The following is a 21857-nucleotide window of genomic DNA, read 5'->3' as shown; positions in this document are numbered from 1 at the left end:
CCTCTATCTGTTCTTTCTCAAGTTATAGACTAAAAATTCTCTGGGGAAAGGAGGTTCTCTTTGTTCTCTTTCAGCATGCAGCACACTAGGATCCTCGTCCGTGACTGTGACCCCTTCTGCATTCCAATTAATAAATCACTCTAATTCTGAATAATGCTTGAGACAAGGGTATTGTAAAGAACAGTTTAGAAAAGAAGATATCAAAAGGCAGAGAATAAAGCAAACACATATCTTAACCACTGTGGGAACCGTTTATTCACTTAGACTTGCTCTCCATGGACAGTTATGGTTGGGCACAGAACAAAAAAACAAAGAAAGATATGAATGTATTTTTCATCTTTTGATATCTATTGAGTCTGGTAAGACTCTTGATGCAGTCATAAAGAAGTCCCTCCCTACGCTGTGTGTGAGGACTCTGGAACGAAGGGCCGATTGCCGTGAACTTCTCTAGCATTATTTCCTTATTTCCTCCTGACATTGCTGAACACAAACACTTGTAATTACTTTTAGGAGGGAATCCTGCATTCACGTAAAGCAACATGGGATTCCAGCAGCAAGAGAAATACATCTGGACAACTTGGTAACCTCCCAAACTTTAAAGTATTAAATCTGTGACTGTATTTCTTTCCAGTCCATGTGGAAATCGTCAGTCTAGAACTACAGACGGCTGGTGTTGACAATTTTGATGCATTCAGGGCACTCCCAAACATTACAGATGTACTGATGCACCAGTTAAGAGTTCTGACGTTAACGAAAATGTATAAATATTACAAACAATCTGATTATAAAACTAACAGATATGAACAATTCATGTGGGAAGTGTATTGCTGTTGAAGGCAAAAAAAGTTACAGTCCAGAAGTAATTTGACATGAGAAAGTGACTTTGAAGCACAGTACAGCGTATCTGAGAAAACTCATTAGTTCTTGAAAGGATACTGGGGAAAAACTTAACTATTTTGTCTAAAGTATAAAATTTGTTGGCAAGAGTAACACATGAAGAAAGCTAATTATATCACACACAGTGTCAGGGAGGACCTTTTTCTGCACTCTGTTTCAGACATATAACCTATTATCTTCAGTACATAGAATAATAGTACTTTTCTATGAGAACTGAGATGATGAAATCAAATACAGTGGTGGGATTATTTTTTTAGGTCCTAATTGATTAATTAGGTTAATTCAGAGGCATTTCATAGTGTATAAATCAAAGAACTGTATCTTTGTCTATCAGGCAGCTTTAAAATCTACCTTGGGGATATTTCCTTTTCTCCTTCAACATCAGTCTTAGCTGGTTATATCCCAGAGCAATACCTTTGTGAACAGCTGGCCAAAAACAAAGGGAAAATAATCAGAAGAGACATTACAGGCAATATTTTCAGACATTATATGTTCAGACAGTTCCACTGACTTCAGTGGGCTTTACCTTTAAGGCAAGTCTTCCTTGCATTCCCAGAGTACCCAGAAACATCCCTCTTTTGTGACAGAGGCTGCTCTAGACTTTCCAATTTTTTACTGTCCTTGGTCTAATGAATCTTCTCCAATGTACTTGGACTTGAGTTACATAATTTTGATTAGAATGGATTTCCAGAGAGGCTAAAAAATCACTTCACTTGCTGAATATTGTGGATATCCAGCAGTTTGTTTCTTTTTGTGTGCATGATTTAAAAAATATATTAGGAAAACTGAAAAGAAAGAAGAAAAAAAAAGATGTGAGTCATAAATATCTATCCTGATTATCCTGATCCTCTCCCCATTAGCCTCTTCACCTCTAGTCTCCCATGAAAATCAGGAAACTTCATATATGATTGTATGTCTTGAACAGATAGAGTGTTTTTTTTTTTTTTTTTCATTTTCCACAACACCATGAGTTATAGATGGAGTCTTAATTAGAGATTTTCTTGTCTACATATGATACTATCTTGGATATGCTTCCTCCTGCACTGAAATGGAAATAGATATCTGAGGTGCTGAATGTTCCTTATTGTCATTAGTAAAGGGCCATTGAAAAGAAAGTTGATTTGGCTTCCATTTGTTGTTGACTGCACTTGCTGATTATGTTTGCCTGCTGCCTTTGCCAGCCTAATAGCTATGGGCTATGGTGGTAAGGAAGCGAAGTTCATTTACTTTATAACAAGCATAATAACATTCTTAAAGGGCATATTTTGAATGAAAACAGGCCATCGTGAGATCGGATTCAAGCAAGTGGGCTGTTCAGAGTCTGCATTTGCCTTTTTGGTTGTAACAAACATGAATGCCAACATCTATTCTGGAAAACACATGTGAGTCCATTGCAGTGGTAGGGCAAACAGCTGCCTAGCTCAAGCCCACAGGCAAAAAAATACCATGGGAAGTTTAATTCTGAGTTTTCGCCCACTTATTGGAAAATACAGTAAAATAAATTGAATTACAGATTTTATACTTTGGCCAAAGTTTTCACATCTGCCTAGGAGATTCATATATTAAGTTTGTAAGGTTTAACAGGGATGGTGGGCCAACATCTTAACACAACTTCAGAAATTTCAGTCAGAATATGTAAGGCAAATAAATAAAACACATAGACATTGGACAATTGCCTTCTCCTACTATAACTATCCTGAGGCTCTCATGCACAGACTAAAAAATCATCCTTTCCCCCATTTTATCTCTCTTGTATACTGGGTGATTGACATAACCAATTGATTCATTTTAGCAGGTTTCCCAAATTGTCTGGACATTAGAGTAATATCCTACCTTTCTTTCTCATCAGTAGAATCTTATGCAATTTGAATTATCATTGAAAATCTCCCAGGTGCTTCTGGGAGCTGGAACCCACATCTAGCTGAGCTGAAGGAACTATGTGCCTTCCCAATGCACAGCCCATAATTAAGCTAGAGAGGCATACCCACACTGTTCTGGTTTCCTGAATCTGTGTAATTAAAGGTGCCTTGGGCACAAGCAGTCACACCTTGCTTCACAGTGCAGACTGCTGCCAGTGAAGTAAATCAATGTTTTAAAAGTGACTTAAGCTGCTGGTTTGATCTTTTGTGTTGGGCAGTGAGGAGTGGCAAAACTGGCCTTTCTGCACATTAGAAGCAGGTGAGCACTGGCTGTGTTTCAGCTAAGCCCCACCAGTTTGTCCCCAGTCTCTTGTCCGTGGCTGTCTAAGGCCTTGGCAAATGTCCTGTTGTTTCCATCTTGCCTGAACACTTGTGTTCCTCCTTGTGTAAACCAAGGCAAAGGGGTGGAGGACCAGGTCACGCTTAGGTCATTTCCCTACAGGGCTCCTTGGGCGTCAGGGGCATGCAGCCAAAGTCCGTCATTTTACATGGAGCTTCTGTTTACCAGTTCACCCTTGACAGCACCATGGCACATCCACACTGCCTCAAGACCAATCTGCCTGTCCACCTAGATCATACTCGTGCAAATCTGGCACCTGAAGCATATGGTCCAAAGCATGCAGGGCCCCCATGCTCAAGCACACCTGTCTGGTAAGAACACACCTGTGGCCAAGCAACTGTCAGCCAACTTCCAGTAAGATGCCAATAAAACAGCCACAAAGAGTGAAGGCAGGTGGGGATAGCCCACTCTGTGTTTACAGCTACTTTGAATGACAAAGCAGAGAGCCATAGGCAAAATGTAGGCCAGAATGGGTACGGAGGCTGTGTCTGCATCTCCACACAATTCTTCCTGAAAAACCTTAAACTCATTCATGGGGCAGTTTGTGAAGAAACCTGAAAGCTGCTCTTCCTTGTGATGTATGTCTCTTGCTTCTGCTGGCTAGAAACTCCGGACTCATGATAGCGTATGCATCCCTAGGGAAAAGATCATTTGCAATTTAGTTACACCTTACATGAGATTCAGCATGTTACAGGAGGAAGTTGCTTTAGACAGATGGAAAACATGTCATCAGCCCTGATCAAAACTGGCTTTGCCATTAGTAGACTTACTAAAAAATTCATCCAAGGGCATGGTAAAAACATGCAGTATCTAAAGGAAGAAAATTGCAGCCTTAAATACAAAGGGGAGATTTATGTGAGAGCATAGGATTGTGGCTTTCTTTGGGAACGTATTCTTGGATCTACTCATAAGCAAATTTTCTCACAGTTTTGAAAGATTATTTTTTTAAATGAAGAGTTATCTTGAGAAGTACAAATGCTGCAGATTGAAGGGTACTGAATGATACTGAAGTGGTGCTGCCAGGTATTTATTTATGAGCTGCCTTGGGGAAACATTTATGGACATACTTTATGTTACTCTGATTCAAGAGCCTGACTAAAATTTAGCTTTACTGGCCAGCCATGACAGCAAAGTGACAATCTCAGTGCTTTATTCATACCAGTGGCTTAATAGTGGTATTGTTAAAAAAAAGCTACTGTAATAACTATCATATAGAGACTACCATTTTTTGGTTCTGTCTATTTTTATATTGAATCCTGCAAGCCCGTTTCTCCATTTTTTTGTTCCCTTTTGGTTCTAGAAAAGAAAAAAAGAGCTCCTAATTGCTCTCAGCAATGTTTTTCATGTTAATGTCTCAAGTCTTCTGAAGTCTCTGAAGTCTCAGAGACTTACCATCCCTGGAGACAGAGTACCAGACAAGATAAATCAGTAACAGAAACACTATGGAGAGTCCTCTTTGAGATGTTTTGTCATTGTGCCTTCTCCCACGATTGGGGTCAAAGTGAACAGCAAATATGAGTATTGGTAGACATTTGTCCTTAATATTCATTACCTTCCTTGGCAGAGTATGTCACTGAACCAGCACCAGTAAGATTAAGCTGACGTAACAGCTTACATTTATTGCATGGTTATGAGCACTTTTTCCATATTTTTATCTCATCTATGCTTTTGGCACATAACGATGTAACTCAGCAGCAGAAGAACTGAACACCTACAGGCCCACTGCAGATTTGAGTTTATTATAACAGATAAAACAGATTTGAAATCAATTATTTCACAGATGTTCTAAGTCTTGTTAGTCAATGTTTTTCTTGACTTCTGTGATGAAATGCGTTATGTGCAATTATCAAGACAGTTTTAACACTGAAACAAATTAATGGTAACTGTTTTTACACTGATATTCTGTCATAGTTTTGACTGGGATTGAGTTATTTTCTTCACAGAGGATTATATGATGCCATGTTTTGGAGTTTCGTTGAAAATAGCGGTGATAAAACACTGGTGTGTTACAGAGCAGTGCCTGCATAGCCTCAAGGACTTTTCAGCTTCATGTGCTGTCCTGCCTCTAGGTGGGCTGGGGCTGCACCAGGAGCTGGGAGGGGACACAGCCAGGATGTATTCTGTGCCATGACATCATGCTCAGCAACAAAAGCCAGGGTAAAAAAGGATGAAGTGGGGATATTTGGAGCGATGTCATTTGTCTTCCCAAGAAATCACTTCACGTGATAAGCCCTGCTTTCCTGGAAGAAGTGGCTGAACATCTGCCTGATAATGGAAATTAGCAAATTAATTCTTTGCTTTGCTCTACTTGTGCACACAGGTTTACCTAGTAAACTGTCTTTATCTCAACCCATGAGTTCTTTCATTTTTACCTTTCTGATTCTCTCCTCCATGCCACCTAGGGAGAGTTAGTGAGCCGCTGTGTGATGCTGAGCTGTCTGCCAGGGTTAAGCCACAACATATGCAAAGAGTTTAGGCAAATCACTGCTAAAAGCATTTGGAAGTTGTGTTGTCTGTGTGTGCAGGCTCCACGTACTGAAGAGCAGAAACCATTAATATTTTAAACAGTTGTCAGATTTATGTTAATTCTCAAAGAATTAAGGATAAAACAGGAACTATTTTCCTGATTAGTAGCTTTGATGAAGTTGATGAACTTGAAAATCTAACGAACATAAATTCTTAAGTAAAAGACTATCTGTATTTAATAAGAAATCATAAACAAAATCTATGTTATGGAACATAGATTTAATCTGAACAGTTGAATTCCAGTTTCACAGTACTGATGGATAAGACATTTGAATTTCCCCAGAATGCAAGAGAAACTGGTTTGAATTATATGTGAAAAATCTTCATAAATTACCACAGATTTATGGTGCATAATTGTGTAAGTAGGCAGTATAGAATTTCTGCTAAAATCTCTGCTAAAAAAAGGCCAGAATTTCCACTAAAATCTGTGAAAAACGTTAGATAAGAGAGAATTCCTTAAATTTAATGACTTCACATCTTCATCAGAGCACACACTGCAGTATCTGGAGGAGAGCGGTGTTGCTCCATTTCTATAACAGGAGAACCAGTACTTTATGTCGGCAAGAGGTTGAGAATAATCTGGGATTTGGCTCCATTTTCACTATGAGACTGAGAAAAATCCCTCCTTTTCCCTCTCCAAATCCCACCAGCATACCAACAGTAGTATGATGCTAAAGTGTATCTAAGAAATTCAAAAGCTGTGTACCAATAAGACATTGAAATAAATCACTGAGTCTTAAAAGGCAGAAATTCCTGTTTTAGGAGAAGTTTTTATCCCTTCACCTGCACCACAAAAGGGGAAATGGGTGAAATTACTTTTCCAAATAATCAGCATCTCCAGTGAAACATGTAGAGATACTGGTGTACTAAGAAGCCCTTTAAACATTTTCCCAAATATCTTTCTTATGTCTCTGAGTGACCTTTTCTTTTTTCCTCATGTTAGCCCCAAACCCACCATTATCTCCTTGACAGAGGCACGTTGGGCAGCTCTAAGGGTATGACTTGCTGTTGCATTTATCACCATCTTTTCTCTCTCTCCAGTTTTTGTGATCCCAACAGTTGTTTGGGCTCAATTTTCACCGGCCGGTTGGGATAAAATTGACTCTGCCCTTCAGCTGAAAAATCCAGTGGCTGGGTGGGCCCGGAGGAATGGCCTTTCTTCCCCCTCCCTGTTTAAGCCTCTTGTGAGTAACTCCCTGCAGCTGTTCATAAACATTGCTTTCTGAATGGAGTGAGAGAAGTCTGGGGCAGGCCCTGCTCTCGCTGTTTATCAAATGAAAATAAATACCGCCGTCAGCCGTTGTACTGAGGATTGCTGCGTGTAGCCCGATACCTTCTCAATCACCTCAGTCCATTTTTTCTAAAAGACTTTTACAGCATTAACTCTCTGGAACCCAAAGTGTCCCAAAATGATGAATTTATCAATGAACACACACTACACAAGGCAAAAGTATATTTGGCCAGCAATCTGAGTCCCACACTCCTCATTGCTTCTGATAGACCACTCAATTATTGGCAATAGAGGAAAATACTTGTTAAAAGTGCAAAGCAGAAGACTGTATACTTATGGGTGAGCAGCAAGCATATCTTTGGAGACTGAGAATTTTACCTTCCAGGAAACTGTTATACTGAAGCTGGATATAGGCACACACCCTGCACACTTTTCTGCCAACCCAGGAACCACCTGCTCTGGTTTCACCTCTCATCCTGCTGGGGACCACCACCACCCTGAATGAGCTGGTGAGACAGCTTGTGTCTCATTAGTGAATGTCTCACACCCACATGGGCTTGTTTGAACAGCCAACACACCACTCACTCACCAATCACCATCATAGGCAAAGGAAACACACTCTTTTCCACACTCTTTCACTTTCTCCCCCTGATTGGTGCAGGGGGATGGAGAATGGGGGCTGTGGTCAGTCCATTACGCTTTTCCTCTACTGCTCGATGTGGGCTCCCTCCTACAGGACGCTGTCCTCCCTGAACTGATCCCACATGGGCTTCCCATAGGCTGCAGCTCTTCCAAGCCCTGCTCCAACATGGATCCGTACCACAGGATCCGTTCTTCAGGAAGTGCTCCTGCACAGATCCCCATGGGGAGCAGCTGTCCACGGGCTGCAGCTCCGGCCTGGGGCTGCTCCTGCAGGGGCTCTCCATGAACTATACCTCCTCCAGGCCTCATCCACAGCAGCACCATGAGCTCTTCCATGGCTGCACTTGGAGATCTGCTCTGTGTGGTGCCCATGGGCTGCAGGGGGACAGCCTGCTCCACCATGGGCCTCTCCTGGGCTGCAGGGAGATTCTGCTCCACACCTGGAGCACCTCCTGTCCTCCTTCTGCACTGGCCTTGATGTCTTTACAGCTGTTTTGCTCATATTTTTTCACTCCTTTCTGCCAGCTGCTGCTGTGCAGCAGTTTTTCCCTTTCTTAAATCTGCTCTCCAGTGGCACAACCAGCTTTAGCTCAGCCCTGGATAGTGACAGGTCCTTTTTGGAGCCAACTGTAACTGACTCTGATCTGACATGGGGCAGCTTCTGGTCTCCTCACGGAGGCTACACCTACAGCCCTCTAAAATCTTGCTACATAAATCTGATACACCAATACTCTCTCTCTGTCCCACCACTGGTGGTCATTGGCTCTCTTGTGTGTTGGGCCTCAGTCTTCTCATGGTTCTTCCTTGTCCTGTATGGCCATGAAGAGCTCTGCTTGCCTAATGAATATCAACAATAAATCCTTTCGTAAAGAGCCTATTTTAACTAAAAGGGACTGTTCTTAGCCTGTTGTCTGTCTGAGACAAAGGATCTAAGGAAAGGAGCGACCTTGCCCAAGGGCATAGTAGCAAAATGATGGAAGTGGGCTGGCCATGACTATGTCCTCAGCTGGCACAGCCAAGGCTGACCAGGGATGTCTAGCCAGAAAACCAAGTGTAGGATGTGAAAGCAAGGGGCCTGCTGTTTTCAGTTCTGTTCTTGCTTTCCCTTTGATCTTTCCAGCTCTGCTGTTGTCTAAACTTTTGTGCTTGGTTGCACTACTGAAAACAGGATGAACTGTTTTAGCACTTGAAGGTTTTCTTTTTGCTTGTCTTTTCCTTGTCTGAATTCTGTAGAACAGAGATCAGACGTGTTACAGGGATTATTTCTGTCTGATACATATATGAAGAAGCCTGCATTTCTATTCATTTTTCAATATCCTTGAATACTGAAAACCTTTCAGTAAGGACCTTCTCCTTCCACAAAGACATGTAATTTCTTCTGAAAAAAAGGCTTTTGAAAAAAATACACAACCACGGAGTGTTTTCTGATTGATGTAATGCCATCTTCTGATGAATTCTCACTTCTGAAGACATTTTAAGTGGTCTAAATTCTGGTGCTCCTTTCTCTTTACATTTATCTTAATGGGTTGTTGGGTAGATCTCTATCGGGATTCTTGCAGAAAACTCTTTGGTGTATTAACTGTATCCACACACAGATACAACAAATAAAATGGGATTCAGATCTTGATGAGAAGCCTTATATGTAGCTGTAACAGAAGTAATTAAAAAAAAATAATAACAAAGCAACAGTCCAAATGGAAACTGGAGATAAAAGTGGGATACTTTCATTCAGAATGCTCAGTGTTGTCACAAAATTTGGCAGAAGAAAAACAGAAACCCTTTGAAGAAATTGTTCTAGGACTTTATAGTTATCTCACTTTTCTGAAACATTAGTTAACTGTGTTTCTAAGAGTTTGGCTTCACTATCTTGATAACTTTATTGTAAACATTATTTTATTTTTGCTTTAATATGCGCAACTTCCCAATATTTCACAAAGCAAAACTAAAAAATTCCTTTGGAAACTGCATTGTTTCACAGTATATGACACACAGGACACCAGCAAGCTTGGAATTACTATAGCACAGCCCAAAACAAGTTCCCAGAAAGCTGACAGAAGTTGTAGATCATGCAAGGACTCTATACGTGAAGTAGACCTTGAAGTGTGAACCTTGCTTTTTGGTTCAAGGTCTGTGCCCAAGACCATTCTGCAACTGTTTGAATTCTGGAATTACAGGAAATTTTCTTTTGGTCCTTATATTGAGCTCATTGTATTGCTGAGATCTCTAAGTGACCTAACTGAGAAACCTTCCTAAATTTTGATGTCATAATAATCAGATAGCAACAGATACGCTGCATGGAAAAATTAGCCTCAGATACTAATATCTGGTGGTGTATGAAACAATATTAACTGGGATCTTAAACAAGGAATGGTTAATTTTCCTAAACAAGGAGTAGCTATCTGTCCTGTCTAGCTTATATTCTCACTGGACATCAGTGACTATGAAGCTGTGATTAGATAGATGACATTAAAGCTAAGGTCATTTTATTCTTTTATAAAGAAAGCAAAGCCTTGTATTTGAACAAAAGAAAGTCAGTGTCCAATAAGCATCCCCTTGTCTCAGTCTTTGTGGTTCTCAGTGTGCAACAGTCACTTTGAAGCCTCATTTTACTACAGAGGCACTTGTGTGAAGAGTAGCCCATAGGACCCTGCAATGGTGATTAGTCTTTGTAAACTCCCGGATCCTTTGTGCCAGACCTTCAGCATGACAGTTCAAATGGGTTAGGAGTTCACTCTCACTTAATTAATCCCAGATTTTGTTCATATGGCACACGTCGTTGGTGGCAGGACTTCTAAGCCGGACTGCATAGGTATGAAATCAGCTAACAATGACTCCATTTTTCTTGGTGGTTCTCTGTAAAGCAGGCCTTAACTTTGCAAGGAAAAAAAAATCCCAAACCAAACCCAAACACTCTCCCTCAAAACAAACAAACAAACAAACAAACAAAAAACCCAAGGCAAGATAAACTATTTCCTTTCAAATTTTTGCTTTAAATGTCATTTGCAAGGCCCAAACTCACAGACTGTCAAAAATAAATTTAAAAAATGATTTTCTTTATTATATAGACAATATCACCAGAAATGGAGCTGTCTCAAACACTATCCCTTAAGACATTCCCTATCCTCTTGCTCTATCAAGCGATCTTTTTCTGTAGACATTTACTGTTTATCTGAGAGATATCCATGTTATTGGATGTACCTAGAATCTCTAGCTCTGTGGTTTGGCAGAGCTCATTCTATGAATGTTTTTCCTTTCCAAACAGTTGCCCAGTGCAATCAGAGCTGTGATTTGTGAAAGTGAACAAATTCTTTTTCAAAACACGTAACAGAATGAAACTTTGCCCTCAATGAAATATAACTTGTTGAAAAATGGAGTATTAAAAAAAGCCACCTTCAGGTGTTTCAACACTGATTACTCTTTCGTTGTAAAACAGGTAGTATTATGATTGGATCAAGATTTTGCAAATGCAAGTGTACATGCAGACATGTAAAAATTTAATATCAGTGCACAGTCATAAACCTTTAAGCACTCAGTGTTCTCCTAAGAATTTTCAATATATGTATACACAATGCTCAAAGCACATGTTCTGAGATTACTTGGATGAACACATGGATATGTGTGTGCACACATGTATATATAATGCAAACATTTGCGGTAACTTAATTTTCATCTGCAATTGTGCAGAATACCAATACTTTTTATCATGTATGAAGGATTTTAAAAGCCTACAAAGATGTTAAAAAGATAAAATGAATGGGCATATGTTTTCCATATTTAATCGTTGTGTAAATCTCTGGAATATCTTTTCTTTATATAGGGTTGAAAACATTGTCTAGGTGGAGACGGAGTTTGGAAGAGTTTTAGAAAAAAAAAGAAATAAAGGAAAATAAAACCAACAAACAGATCAGAAGAACTGCTTTATGCACAAGTCTATAAGGATTTTCTTTTTTTGTGACTATCTCAGATACAGATTTCTGCACTACAGATATATAATCCTAGGGAAAATAATGATCACCTTTGTCCATACATTGATTACTTGGGTCACATCAGTATTTTATTTACTACATCTGTCATTAGAGTTTGTTATTACAATATTGCAGCACAGGATTGTAGGGAATCCTCTTTTTCCGGTGCAGAAAATTAGGACAACCACAATCAGATAACAGGCCTGTAGCAGCAAAATGGCATCAGGTCTTTAAGGCAATAAAGTTACTAGACTTAAGAGACGTGATTGCCAGGATAGTGTCAACCATATCCAGAGACTGGCAAAAAGGACACTCATAGTGAGGACAAGTGTTTAAAGACCACTGAAGTGATCTTTAAACAGAAGATACAGCATTACCTTCAACATATTGGTGTCTCTTCCACTGGTGTTTTCCAGATCTTGGATGAGATCAGCTTGTGCTCAAACAGAGCTTTCCAAGGCTTAATCCAATCAAAGCAGAGTGTAGATAGGTGAGCAAGCAAAAATGCTTTGAAAAATTCTGCAGGATTAGTACAAAATGCCTTTAGATTAAAGGTATATAAATAAAAGTGTATTTAATCTAAAGGCATTGGTTAATCCAAATAAATTAGTTACCTTAGGGATTTCTTTAGGCATGTTTATTAATTTCTTGATGATGACAATGCCATCAGGCACAGCAGCTCCAGAGTCTGCCCAGTTCTGATGGACAACAAACTGGTTGCAAATGTACGTGCCTTTCCTGTCTGGTGTGTATGTGTATTATCACATTCCAGAACATCTGGGCATTAAGGTATTAGGAGGTAGGAAAGTTCTACAAGCCCAAAATTTTGGAGGACATCTCTGCAGGAATGCAAGTCTTGATATGCAAAGGGTCTATGTTCCTACATTTCAGCATACACTAAAAATCATTAAATGTTTGAAAGGCACACAGTTTATGACCCTTTTCCTTTGCCACAAGGGTTCTTTCTCTCCCAATGATTAAATGCTACACTTCAGATTAAGCTACTGGTGCTCAAACAGGGTGCCTGCCTACTGGGAATGGCTCCCACCATGTGCTAATCTCAGAACCATGCCTAGGGAAAATTTAAGAAACTGCTGACATGGGCCAGAAATATGCCGGAAAATTATCTTATTGTTTAAAACTACAGAATATTGACTTGCATGGCCTGTGAATATTCCTTTACATTGATAAATGTATACTGTAAATATAGCCTGTAGAAATTAAAACTGTATAAGGAACGATGGAAACTAGGATAACAGATCTATACTGGGAATCCAGACCATTCAATCTGATGAGTTAACTCACCTAGTTATCCACAAACCCATGTTAGGGCTATGCCTTATTAACCACATTGTCCTACAAAACTTTTTATGTGATGAAACAATACTTTATTATTTCCTAGATATTTCACAGTTACTTTTGATGCACATTTTTCTTAGGCTAAAGGAGGAGAAATGTTGCCTTTATAAAATAGGGATTGGCAGATAACTCAAGAGCTTTGGGATTGGCTTCACTGAAGCTAGACGCAATTACATTTATATGTTTATAAATTGCATTTATAAACTCGAATTATGCTTCAAAGTTGGGTTTTCAATTCAAAGCCTTTTTACAAACCTCTTTCCTGCATGTTAGAATGGTTTCACTTTGCCTGCATGAGTTTTTAGGCTGTTTTTCTTTTTGTGTGCGTGTGGAAAAGTAGAGAAAAATAGTATTCTAACAGGCTCATTTTTATTTATACTATACATTGCTGAGCATAGCAGGTAGTGTATGTTCAGTAACATCAAATAAATTGTTATTTGGATGCATAGCACTCTTTGGATAACAATATGCAATCTTTCTCTTTATTATGAGACATAATACGTCTTTCTGAGTTTATTACTTTTAAAGGGGGAAAGAAAATGCTTTAAAACAGGCAAATACTATATTTCATCAAGCCATGTGTTGCAGATGAAAAAAAAAGACTGAGTTAAACCCTGTAAAGTTATACCTTTACCTCTTCAAACAAAAACAGAATTTTCCTTCTGAGTCAATTACACCGTTTGCTGTGTAATGTTATCACTAATAATCATTGTGTGTTAGCAAGAAAGGCCATGAGTGCGTTCAAGCAATAGACACTTCTGTGGTTTCTGTTGTTAACAATCTGTCAAAGTCAGGAACCTAAGCAGTACAAAAGAAGAAAGGAGAGAAAGAGAAGAAAGAAAAAAAGAAAGGAAGAAGTGCAGAAAGGAATGAAGGCTGATTGGTTTAATACAGAGACACAAATTAAAAGCAGCAAAAAAAGAATGAAAAGACTAGGATTTAGGGAGGAGAGATGAAAGTAAAAGAAAAGACAAACATACACAGCTAAGGCCAGAGTGCAAGTCCTTTCAACTCCTCATTAACCCCTCAGTAAAGAGGTTCCTTGTGAACATTTAGCCTTTTCATTGAACTCTGCTTATTCAGAGACAAATGTCAGCTGTGAAACGTTTGGATGCAGCGGTCACCCTCTGAAACCTTTCATATAGTGCAAGGAAATTCTTCACAATGTTTCATCTGCACAAGCTGACACAATACTGCAAACTCTATGTTAGACCTGCGCGTAGCTGTGAAAATCACACTCAGATATGTATGAGCAACAATGGGAGAACTGGGAAACTGAAACTGCCCTTGTATCTCACATTCCTGAACTGTGAGAGTGAAGCATACACTCTCACTCAGGGCTTACCACCTTGAAAACCTCCAGGTTTTCCTTCCTCATTCATTCTTGAGGGCCTCAGGAGCAAGAGCGGCGAGGAAGGCTGAGGGCACCATGGCCCAGGGTGGCTTCTTTCTTGCAAGTACACGGTCTGCACCCAAGCAAGCTGCTGGGCCTCTCACCAACTGCTTAATCTTGTCCTTAACATGTAAATTAATGAGCTATTCCATTAACTACAGTATGGCTTCTCACAGACCTGAAGCTCAGCAGAGGGTTGAGAGAACTGGGGTCTGTTGTGGGCTTTGAAGCACAGATCCCTAATAGAGTCTGAAGCCCTTTGAATTTAAAAAGCCCCTTCCCAGGGAGGATTTTCAAAAGGCTCTGCAGATAGGTTTGAATAGAGTGTTATATGATTTTGAAGGGACAAACACAGAGTGATATTTACAAGAGCTCATGGAAACTTGTAACAGGATTTTGTTTACTAGAAGTTCTTTCCTTGCCAATAGTAGTTAGTTTGTTCATTCTTCATTTATTCATGCTAAAAGAGAAAAGAAAAGAAAACCTATCAACAACAAAAAAAAACCAAGTACATAGCCAATTATTTAGGAAGTTCAAACATGTCCCAGACTAGACTGTGAATTACTTAAATAACAGGACATGTCACAAAACTGACATCAGTGCTTCTTTTCAGTCCCACCCAATGATAATGAGAAGCCATTTGAACAATTTCAGCAGAGAAAAATAAACAAAGGTTTTGTGCAGACCCTATAAGAGCTTGATCCAGCAAACCTGTAGTAAGCCAAAAAGCTCTTTTCAAACTAGATATTTCCTTATTCAGCAAACAGAGAGTGTTTGGATTACTGCAGTAATGAGCATGTAGAGGATCAAGTTAAAGAAATCAGTCCACATTTCTCTTCTTTATAGCGAATGCCACCACATGGAAGGCAGCTGTCATCTTTAAATCTTGTTTTAGTGGGAATCAGATAGCGCTTTTGCAGTAGGGGAGAGAAAAAGGCAAGAACACGAGGGAAGAATGCTGCATGGTTCAGCTGCTCTGAGCACTTCCCAATTATTTTACTAGCAAGTGATACAGAGACATGACAGCGGATAATAAAAACATTCCCAGGAGAATGAATAGGAAAGTTCTTGTAATAAGAAAAATGTAGACACTGTACTTGGAGCAAGGATGTCAGGGGAACCCCTTTTTCAGGAATGAGAAGCAAATGAAAGGAGGCTGTGCAGTTGGAAGCACGTGTGTGCCCTGGGGGAGCTGATGACAGGGGGCAGCGCAGCTCACAGCCACTGCCACGGGCGTCCCTGTGCACGACTGAGGCAGTCAGGGAGGGGTGAGAGGGAGCTCTGCTTACAACTGCGGTGACGTCGCCAGATTGGCTCTGCTCTGCTTCAGTCCACTCCAACATGAGAAGTTCATTGAACAAGACGGACTCCTCCTCCAAAATAATAATAAAAAAAGGATGTGTGAGTGCAAAGCACTCCAATCTGGGGAGACTTTGATTAATGGACCGTTGTTTGGGGTTGCACTCCAAGTTTTGAAAGTGGGATGGTTGTAGGCATTTTGTTTCTGCAATTACACCCATTTTCATGCCCCGAAGTGAAGACAGTGCCTCTGGACTCTGATCATGCTGGTTCACAGCAGAGCCCAACCAAAGCAAGTGCAACCATTCCATTGGTACAAGGCATCGCTTCTGGAAAAGTCAGCCCCTTGGCAACTATTCCTCATGGCAAATCCTGTCCTGCAAATGAGTTATTGTCTGTATATGCCATCCTCCATATCCCAGTCTGACCATTGGGCAGACCTTTGGAGGTTTCCTACCAATGCAGTCAGTAACATCCTTCTACTCTACAGGTATAAGATGCAATTTCTGGCTTGTGAAATTGTACTTTCTATTCCTTTTGTTCTCTCTCCTCTGATTTTACCTCTTAAAATTTAAAATTTCACTATCTTTTTGGGGTCTAGCAACAATCCCTGAGGACTGTTGGGACAGCAGAATTCCCATTGCCATAAAGGCAAAAGCAAAGGCTGAATGCAATGAAAAGGTTAATTGATGTCAGCATGTTTTGCGAAGGATGTTAGGAAGGAGGAGTATGCAGTTACAGCAAATAACCGAGACAAAAGATACAAGTTCCTTCCCCATCTGTGAGGCAGTTTTCAAGAATGAGTTGGGGGAGCCACTTATGTCTTCAGCTGATGATCCTGCTCTTTTGCTGTATTTTGGGGATATCCATCTGATTGGGGCCATGCAGTTCCAGGTTTCATCCACACAGCATGAAGAGCTGTGGAATTACCACTCTGTCTGGGTGACGAGGAAGGAAAAGAGATGTAGAGATGCTGCTTTACATCTGAGCATCCAGCAGAGAGCACAGACCATCCGCTACTTCTGAGCATCTTAGCAGAGGTGAGTTTTAAAGAGATGATATAGCAGGCTGGAGGAGCATGCAGCATGGCGGGCAATCCAAAATTTTAAAGATTAAATAGAATAACAGGCAATAAAAACTGGAAAAGTAGGTGGGAGAATTGATGGCAGCATGCTAATAATGTAATTTACATATATTCTTTTCCAGTTCCAGCTGTAATGCCTGCAGCAGTTGCATCCCCAAGCATCCTCTCCACTCCTTACTACACATATAATCAAGTACATCACCTCCTCAGATGCAGGGACTGAATAGGTCATGGAGTCTCTGCCTTAATTATTCTAATCAAAGTGAGCTTGCTTGGTAAAAGTGTTTTATATAAAGGCCAGTGTAAGCTAGTCCTGATTTCACTAAATGCGGTTTGGGAATAAACAAAGAACCACTTACCTGACGTAGCAGAGGAAGTAGTAATATTGGCTGAGGAGGTGGTTGTCTCTGGGGTTGGTAAGCTTTATGCTGGTACACCAGGAGGGCATGGCTCTGTGGCCTAAAAGAGGACAGGCAGGTGGGAGAGAGAATGTTTATAGCCTAAGAGAGAATAGGCAGGTAAGACAGATAACATTTAAATAGTGGCACTATGAAGATTAAAGCTTTACTGTATTTCTTCAGCTGGAAAGCACTAGATGATTACAAAGCATTATTATCCCATTATCATAAGAGCTCACTCAACACATAAGGAAAAATGAATAGTTCACTTTGTGCATTTGATTCAGTCATTTGCCTGTTTACATTGAAACCTGGCTGCTTTAACTCCCCAAATGTTTAGTATCAAGTAGGTTCAAAGAGAAGTACAACTCCTCAGCAATGAATTTCCTGACTTTGCTCTTTCTGTTTAGAAAAGATGATAAAATGGATTGCAATGTTTTACAGAATACCAGTATTTATTACATATTGAAGCTATTGGCCGAGCATTACAGAAAGATTTACAGGTTTTTGTCTTCAGATGTCACATAACAACTACAAGACTAATCTCAACCAATGATGCTAATTTGCCAAAGTAGTTTCACAACTGTCTGGAGCCTTAAACCTTTCACACCGGAACTGAGTCCTTCAAGGCTTGTAGAGTACAGGAACAAAGGGGAAAAAAGGAAATATGTGAGACAGCTAAATCATTTGTAGAGTGATTAGATGAAAAGATTGCAGCGACCCTCAAGCTGATGAAATGAAACAAGGCAGGAAGCAGAAAAACAATAAACAAAATGGAAGAAGTTGTTGAATCCTATGGACAAGGTGGTGTTACAAAACACCGAGACCCAAGGCAGACCCTACCCAGCAGTGGAAGCACTGCTTTCCTTCACCTCTTCTAAGGCAGAAGTGCCTGCTGTGCTGGGGTTTCTCAAACATTTACAAAGCACGTTTCCCTTCTGGTTCATCTTTGTACATGTGACCTTCCTGTCCCAAGCCCTCTACAGCTCCATCCTTTCAGGGCAAAGAGAGGCTGTCAGTGCTGGTTGGTTGAATGTGTATGTGCTCCTTTCCCTGTCCTGCCATAGCTCAGCACTGATGGCAATTAGAGGGGGAGGCAATTCCCTTGCCAGCACATTCTCTGACAGCCAATATTTACAGCCTATTTTCACTTACCTCTCTGGAAGAACTGAGCTGCTGCTGACTTCTGCTGTCTAAAGCTTTGTGACACTTTTGAATGCTCTCATGACCTTCAATGGGTTCATGACCCAAATGGAGTAACATTGGGCCATTTCTGTAAAACGCTATTATTTTTGTATGGATAAATATTCCTGTGTACTGAAGTGCACCAACAGCTTGAAATGAGTCACATGGGTACAGCTGTTGAACACTGTTGGACACTGGGGATAGACTTATACACAGGCATTTTTAAATCATACCTTTATTTCTTGAAGACTTTGGGGTTAATAAATGCAGAGGTTTTTTGTTTTGTCCCTTCCCATGCATAGTTGTTTTCTCCTGAGTGTGAGATACAAAATCAAAAATTGAGGTTTTTTTTAATTTGAATATTGTGGTTCTGACAGGAATGAAAACAAGAGGACTTTTTTGCAGGTTCAGTTTTGCTGCTGGGGCAGAAATATCCTCAGTCTGAAAGAGAAATGGAGAAGACTAATGGCTGCAACCAATTGCACATGTACAAAGACCACATTATCTAATGGTTGAGCGGTTGGCAACCATGCCCATGGCAAGGGAGTTGAAACTAGATGATCTTTCAGGTCCTTTTCAGCCCAGGCCATTCTATGATTCTATGATTCTATGATTCTGTGATTCTATGATTCTATGATTCTATGATTCTATGATTCTATGATTCTATGATTCTATGATCTAATGCTGCAAAACTATGGACAGCACCCTAAGTCCTGTGTACATTTGCATTTACAATAGCCTTGGATGATTCCTTTACCTGGGACAGGAGTAGGTGGTCCTGTTGATGAGCATCTTATCTTGCCATGGAGTTTTTCTGTTTGGAGATTACATTGTTCTGAATGGAAAATGGAAAGGTAACAAAATCACATGAGAGTGATATCAATGTGCAAAAAGATCTGATGGCTAAGAGTGGGGGAAGAAAGGAGGAGGAGACTGGTTAATATCTGATACAGAATGTGTAGAAAGAAGATACCAGTGTGAAAGCTGTGCACATGGAGGTTACCTCTTGTAACTCATATGCACCCAGAATAATTTAGATTTGATCATCCAAAGGTGATGTGAATTTGTGTCTTAAGGAAAAATGATAGATCCTTTGTAAAATATCTGTTGAGTAAGAGAGAGAGAGAAAGGCAGTCTTCTTCAGAGAGCAATTCAGTGTAGGACAGGAGTGACAGTAGTATTCGCATGAAGGTCTCTGGTTTGATCAGATATTCCCAAGTAATGGAGGAAACCTGCCTTGCAGTAACAAATTTCAGACTCAGTCTTGCACCATTCAAGTCCTCTGAAGAGCAATGAGCCCTGGGAGGTTATGCAGACAAGGCAAGGCAGTCCGCTTTGGATCGGGTCCCAGCTTGACCTCGCTGCTTGATTTTAAGCAGCCTGTGAGCAAACACTGACTACAGTAACAGCAAACAAGGAAGTCTCTGTAAGGTGTAAGGCTTAGATGCAAATTACAAACACTTGTATATTGAAATCATTTAGGTTAATTTCTTGGTAGTGAATTCAGTGACAAAGTGCTTATTTCAGAATACTCATTCCATGCCTTGAACTGCTGCTTTGTCCAGCTCTTCAGTGGCAGAAAGCAATTTAGCATAATCCTTCTACTGTAATGTCCAGTTTTTCCACAAAGATTAGAGATGAAACCAAAGGCCTCATTCTAAAGAAGGCTTATTGCTTTGCAAAGCTGGCCACTGTGTGTTTAGCTGGACCAGAATGGCCCATTAGAGAAAAGAGGAAAATCTCACATTTGGGAGGATGCAAAGGACGAGTCCCAGACAACCAAAACAATCCTTATTTGCCAAACAATGTGTGTGAGGCTTAAAAAAATGATGAATTCGAAACACATTTCCCACTTTGCAACAATTGGAAAATACCTTTCAATCAAATGAATAATAAAACTCACTTCCTGAAACTGGTGAGGCTGATTGTCATCTAGCTTAAATCACTGTAACACTACTCGCATGAATGTACCTGCACCCACCAGCTGATATCATCTGTGGATCTGGTTCAGCAATCTGCGTAAGGGGGAGTGTAAGATAATGATGGGAGACGTTTCAGTTTTTGGCAAACAGGCCTAGCAGTTAATCACGTCAAAGTCAGTTCCCTTACCTCTTGTATCACACTCGGCTTGAAAACTACGGGTTCATTTTTTCTCACGGTATTTCTGCTTCTATCTTTGGGTTTCTTTGACTTTCAGCTGAAATCTGCATGTTAAAAGAGGCATACAAATTATTTTTAAATGCGACTTTCTTAAAAAAGTTAGAAGTGTCGCTGTATTGCGGGAATGAATATTGAAGTTGTTGCTAATTTTAGCCTATATAGTGAGAGACTATATTCCTTTAGAAAAAAAATAAAGGGTTGGGGGATAATTATTTAGAAAGTCAACATGATAGGCCTTGGCCTGACTGTGATGTGGTTCATGCAAGTAGATTGAACCATTTCTGCCAGGTATACAAAAGAATACAAAGGAAGTTTTAATCAAAGATTTCCTGACTTTCAAAAATTTGAATTTAAGTTACAGAAATCCCAGGCTCTATAAGTCAAAAGAGAAAAGGTTACTCTTTGCAGTCACAACTATAATAAAACTTTGCAAACGTACATGTAAAAAAAACCTGACATTTTGATAAAATTTGGGGTTGGGAACAGTTCGATCTGTTTCACTCTCCTTTCCATAGTGATGAAATTATTTGCATTATTATTCCTGCCACCAAGATCTGGAGCTTCCCGGCATGAGGCTGGAAGATGTGACTTTACTGTACGAGGGTGACCTTCTCCCCTGGACCAGCTGGGCTAACACAGAGCCAGTTCCTCTGGCCTTTTGAGTCTGTGTAAGTAGGAACGGACATAATTTAACTTTCCTTGAAGCATGAGAGATATGTTCTGTACACAGACAGCAAGTGACCACACAAATCTCTTGGAGTTCATCCACTCTGCTTTTCCCAGAGTACTGGCATGGTGTTTTTCAATTTATTTATTTTTTAAAAAATCATTTCTGCTACCATGTTTGCACAGTTTCCCTGGAAAGGATGTGATGTGGTGTAGGATGTTTTTAAAAAGCTTAACTTGATTTTATCCATTCCAGCTGGCTCTAGCATTTCACTAGGATTCAATAGAACGCATTTGCATCCAGTTTTAAGATCTGTTGCGACTGTAGGAATCTAAGGGCAAGGATCAAGTCAAGCTGACTTGGGGAGCTTGGAGAAATGGCTGAGTTTATGTTCCGCCCATGCTATAACTCAGCTTGCTAAAAATACAACTACTGGGGTCATGGTACATTTACCCTAAAGAAAGTGGTTAAGGAAGTTGACTTACAAGCACAGTAGGATCCAGCTCAGCCTGCGTCAGCAACTACCACCCCCAACTGTGGCAGCCGTCCCACCTCTCTCTCCCACTGCCAGTGCAGACTGCAAGGCCAAACTATGCACAAAGTTGCTCCTAAATGATGTAAGCACGGTGTTCTAACCCAAGCCAGTGGTAAATTCTGTTTGACTTCATGATTCAGTAATCTTCCAGTGATTTGCCAGTTTTTGCCACAAAAGGTGATGGCAGCCAAGAGAGGCACCCAGGGTGTGTTTCATCTGCTGTCAGTGTTTCAACACCTGAAACCTAATCTGGGCTC

General features: G+C 40.2%; 1 long non-coding RNA gene across 18 annotated transcripts in view; it reads right to left on the bottom strand.

Annotated features, from left to right (window-relative positions):
• Nucleotides 233-21857, bottom strand: part of LOC110393262 — a 98514-nt gene continuing 76889 nt past the window's right edge. For 16 of the 18 annotated variants that reach the window (XR_002434915.1, XR_002434916.1, XR_002434917.1 and 13 more), the window contains 5 exons: nucleotides 20348-20442; nucleotides 18996-19073; nucleotides 17015-17114; nucleotides 15562-15645; nucleotides 10008-14732 (listed from right to left, as the gene is read on the bottom strand). This is a non-coding gene — a long non-coding RNA (uncharacterized LOC110393262). Of the gene's footprint in view, nucleotides 1683-2730; nucleotides 14733-15561; nucleotides 15646-17014; nucleotides 17115-18471; nucleotides 18551-18995; nucleotides 19074-20347; nucleotides 20443-21857 lie in introns of those variants that run through there. The other 2 variants (XR_002434912.1, XR_002434929.1) reach the window with 2 other exon arrangements.

The sequence above is a fragment of the Numida meleagris genome, chromosome 2, assembly GCF_002078875.1.
Source record: "Numida meleagris isolate 19003 breed g44 Domestic line chromosome 2, NumMel1.0, whole genome shotgun sequence".
In the NCBI taxonomy this organism is placed as follows: domain Eukaryota; kingdom Metazoa; phylum Chordata; class Aves; order Galliformes; family Numididae; genus Numida; species Numida meleagris.
Note: the sequence above shows the minus strand (reverse complement) of the source record. Positions and strands in the feature narration are given on the sequence as shown.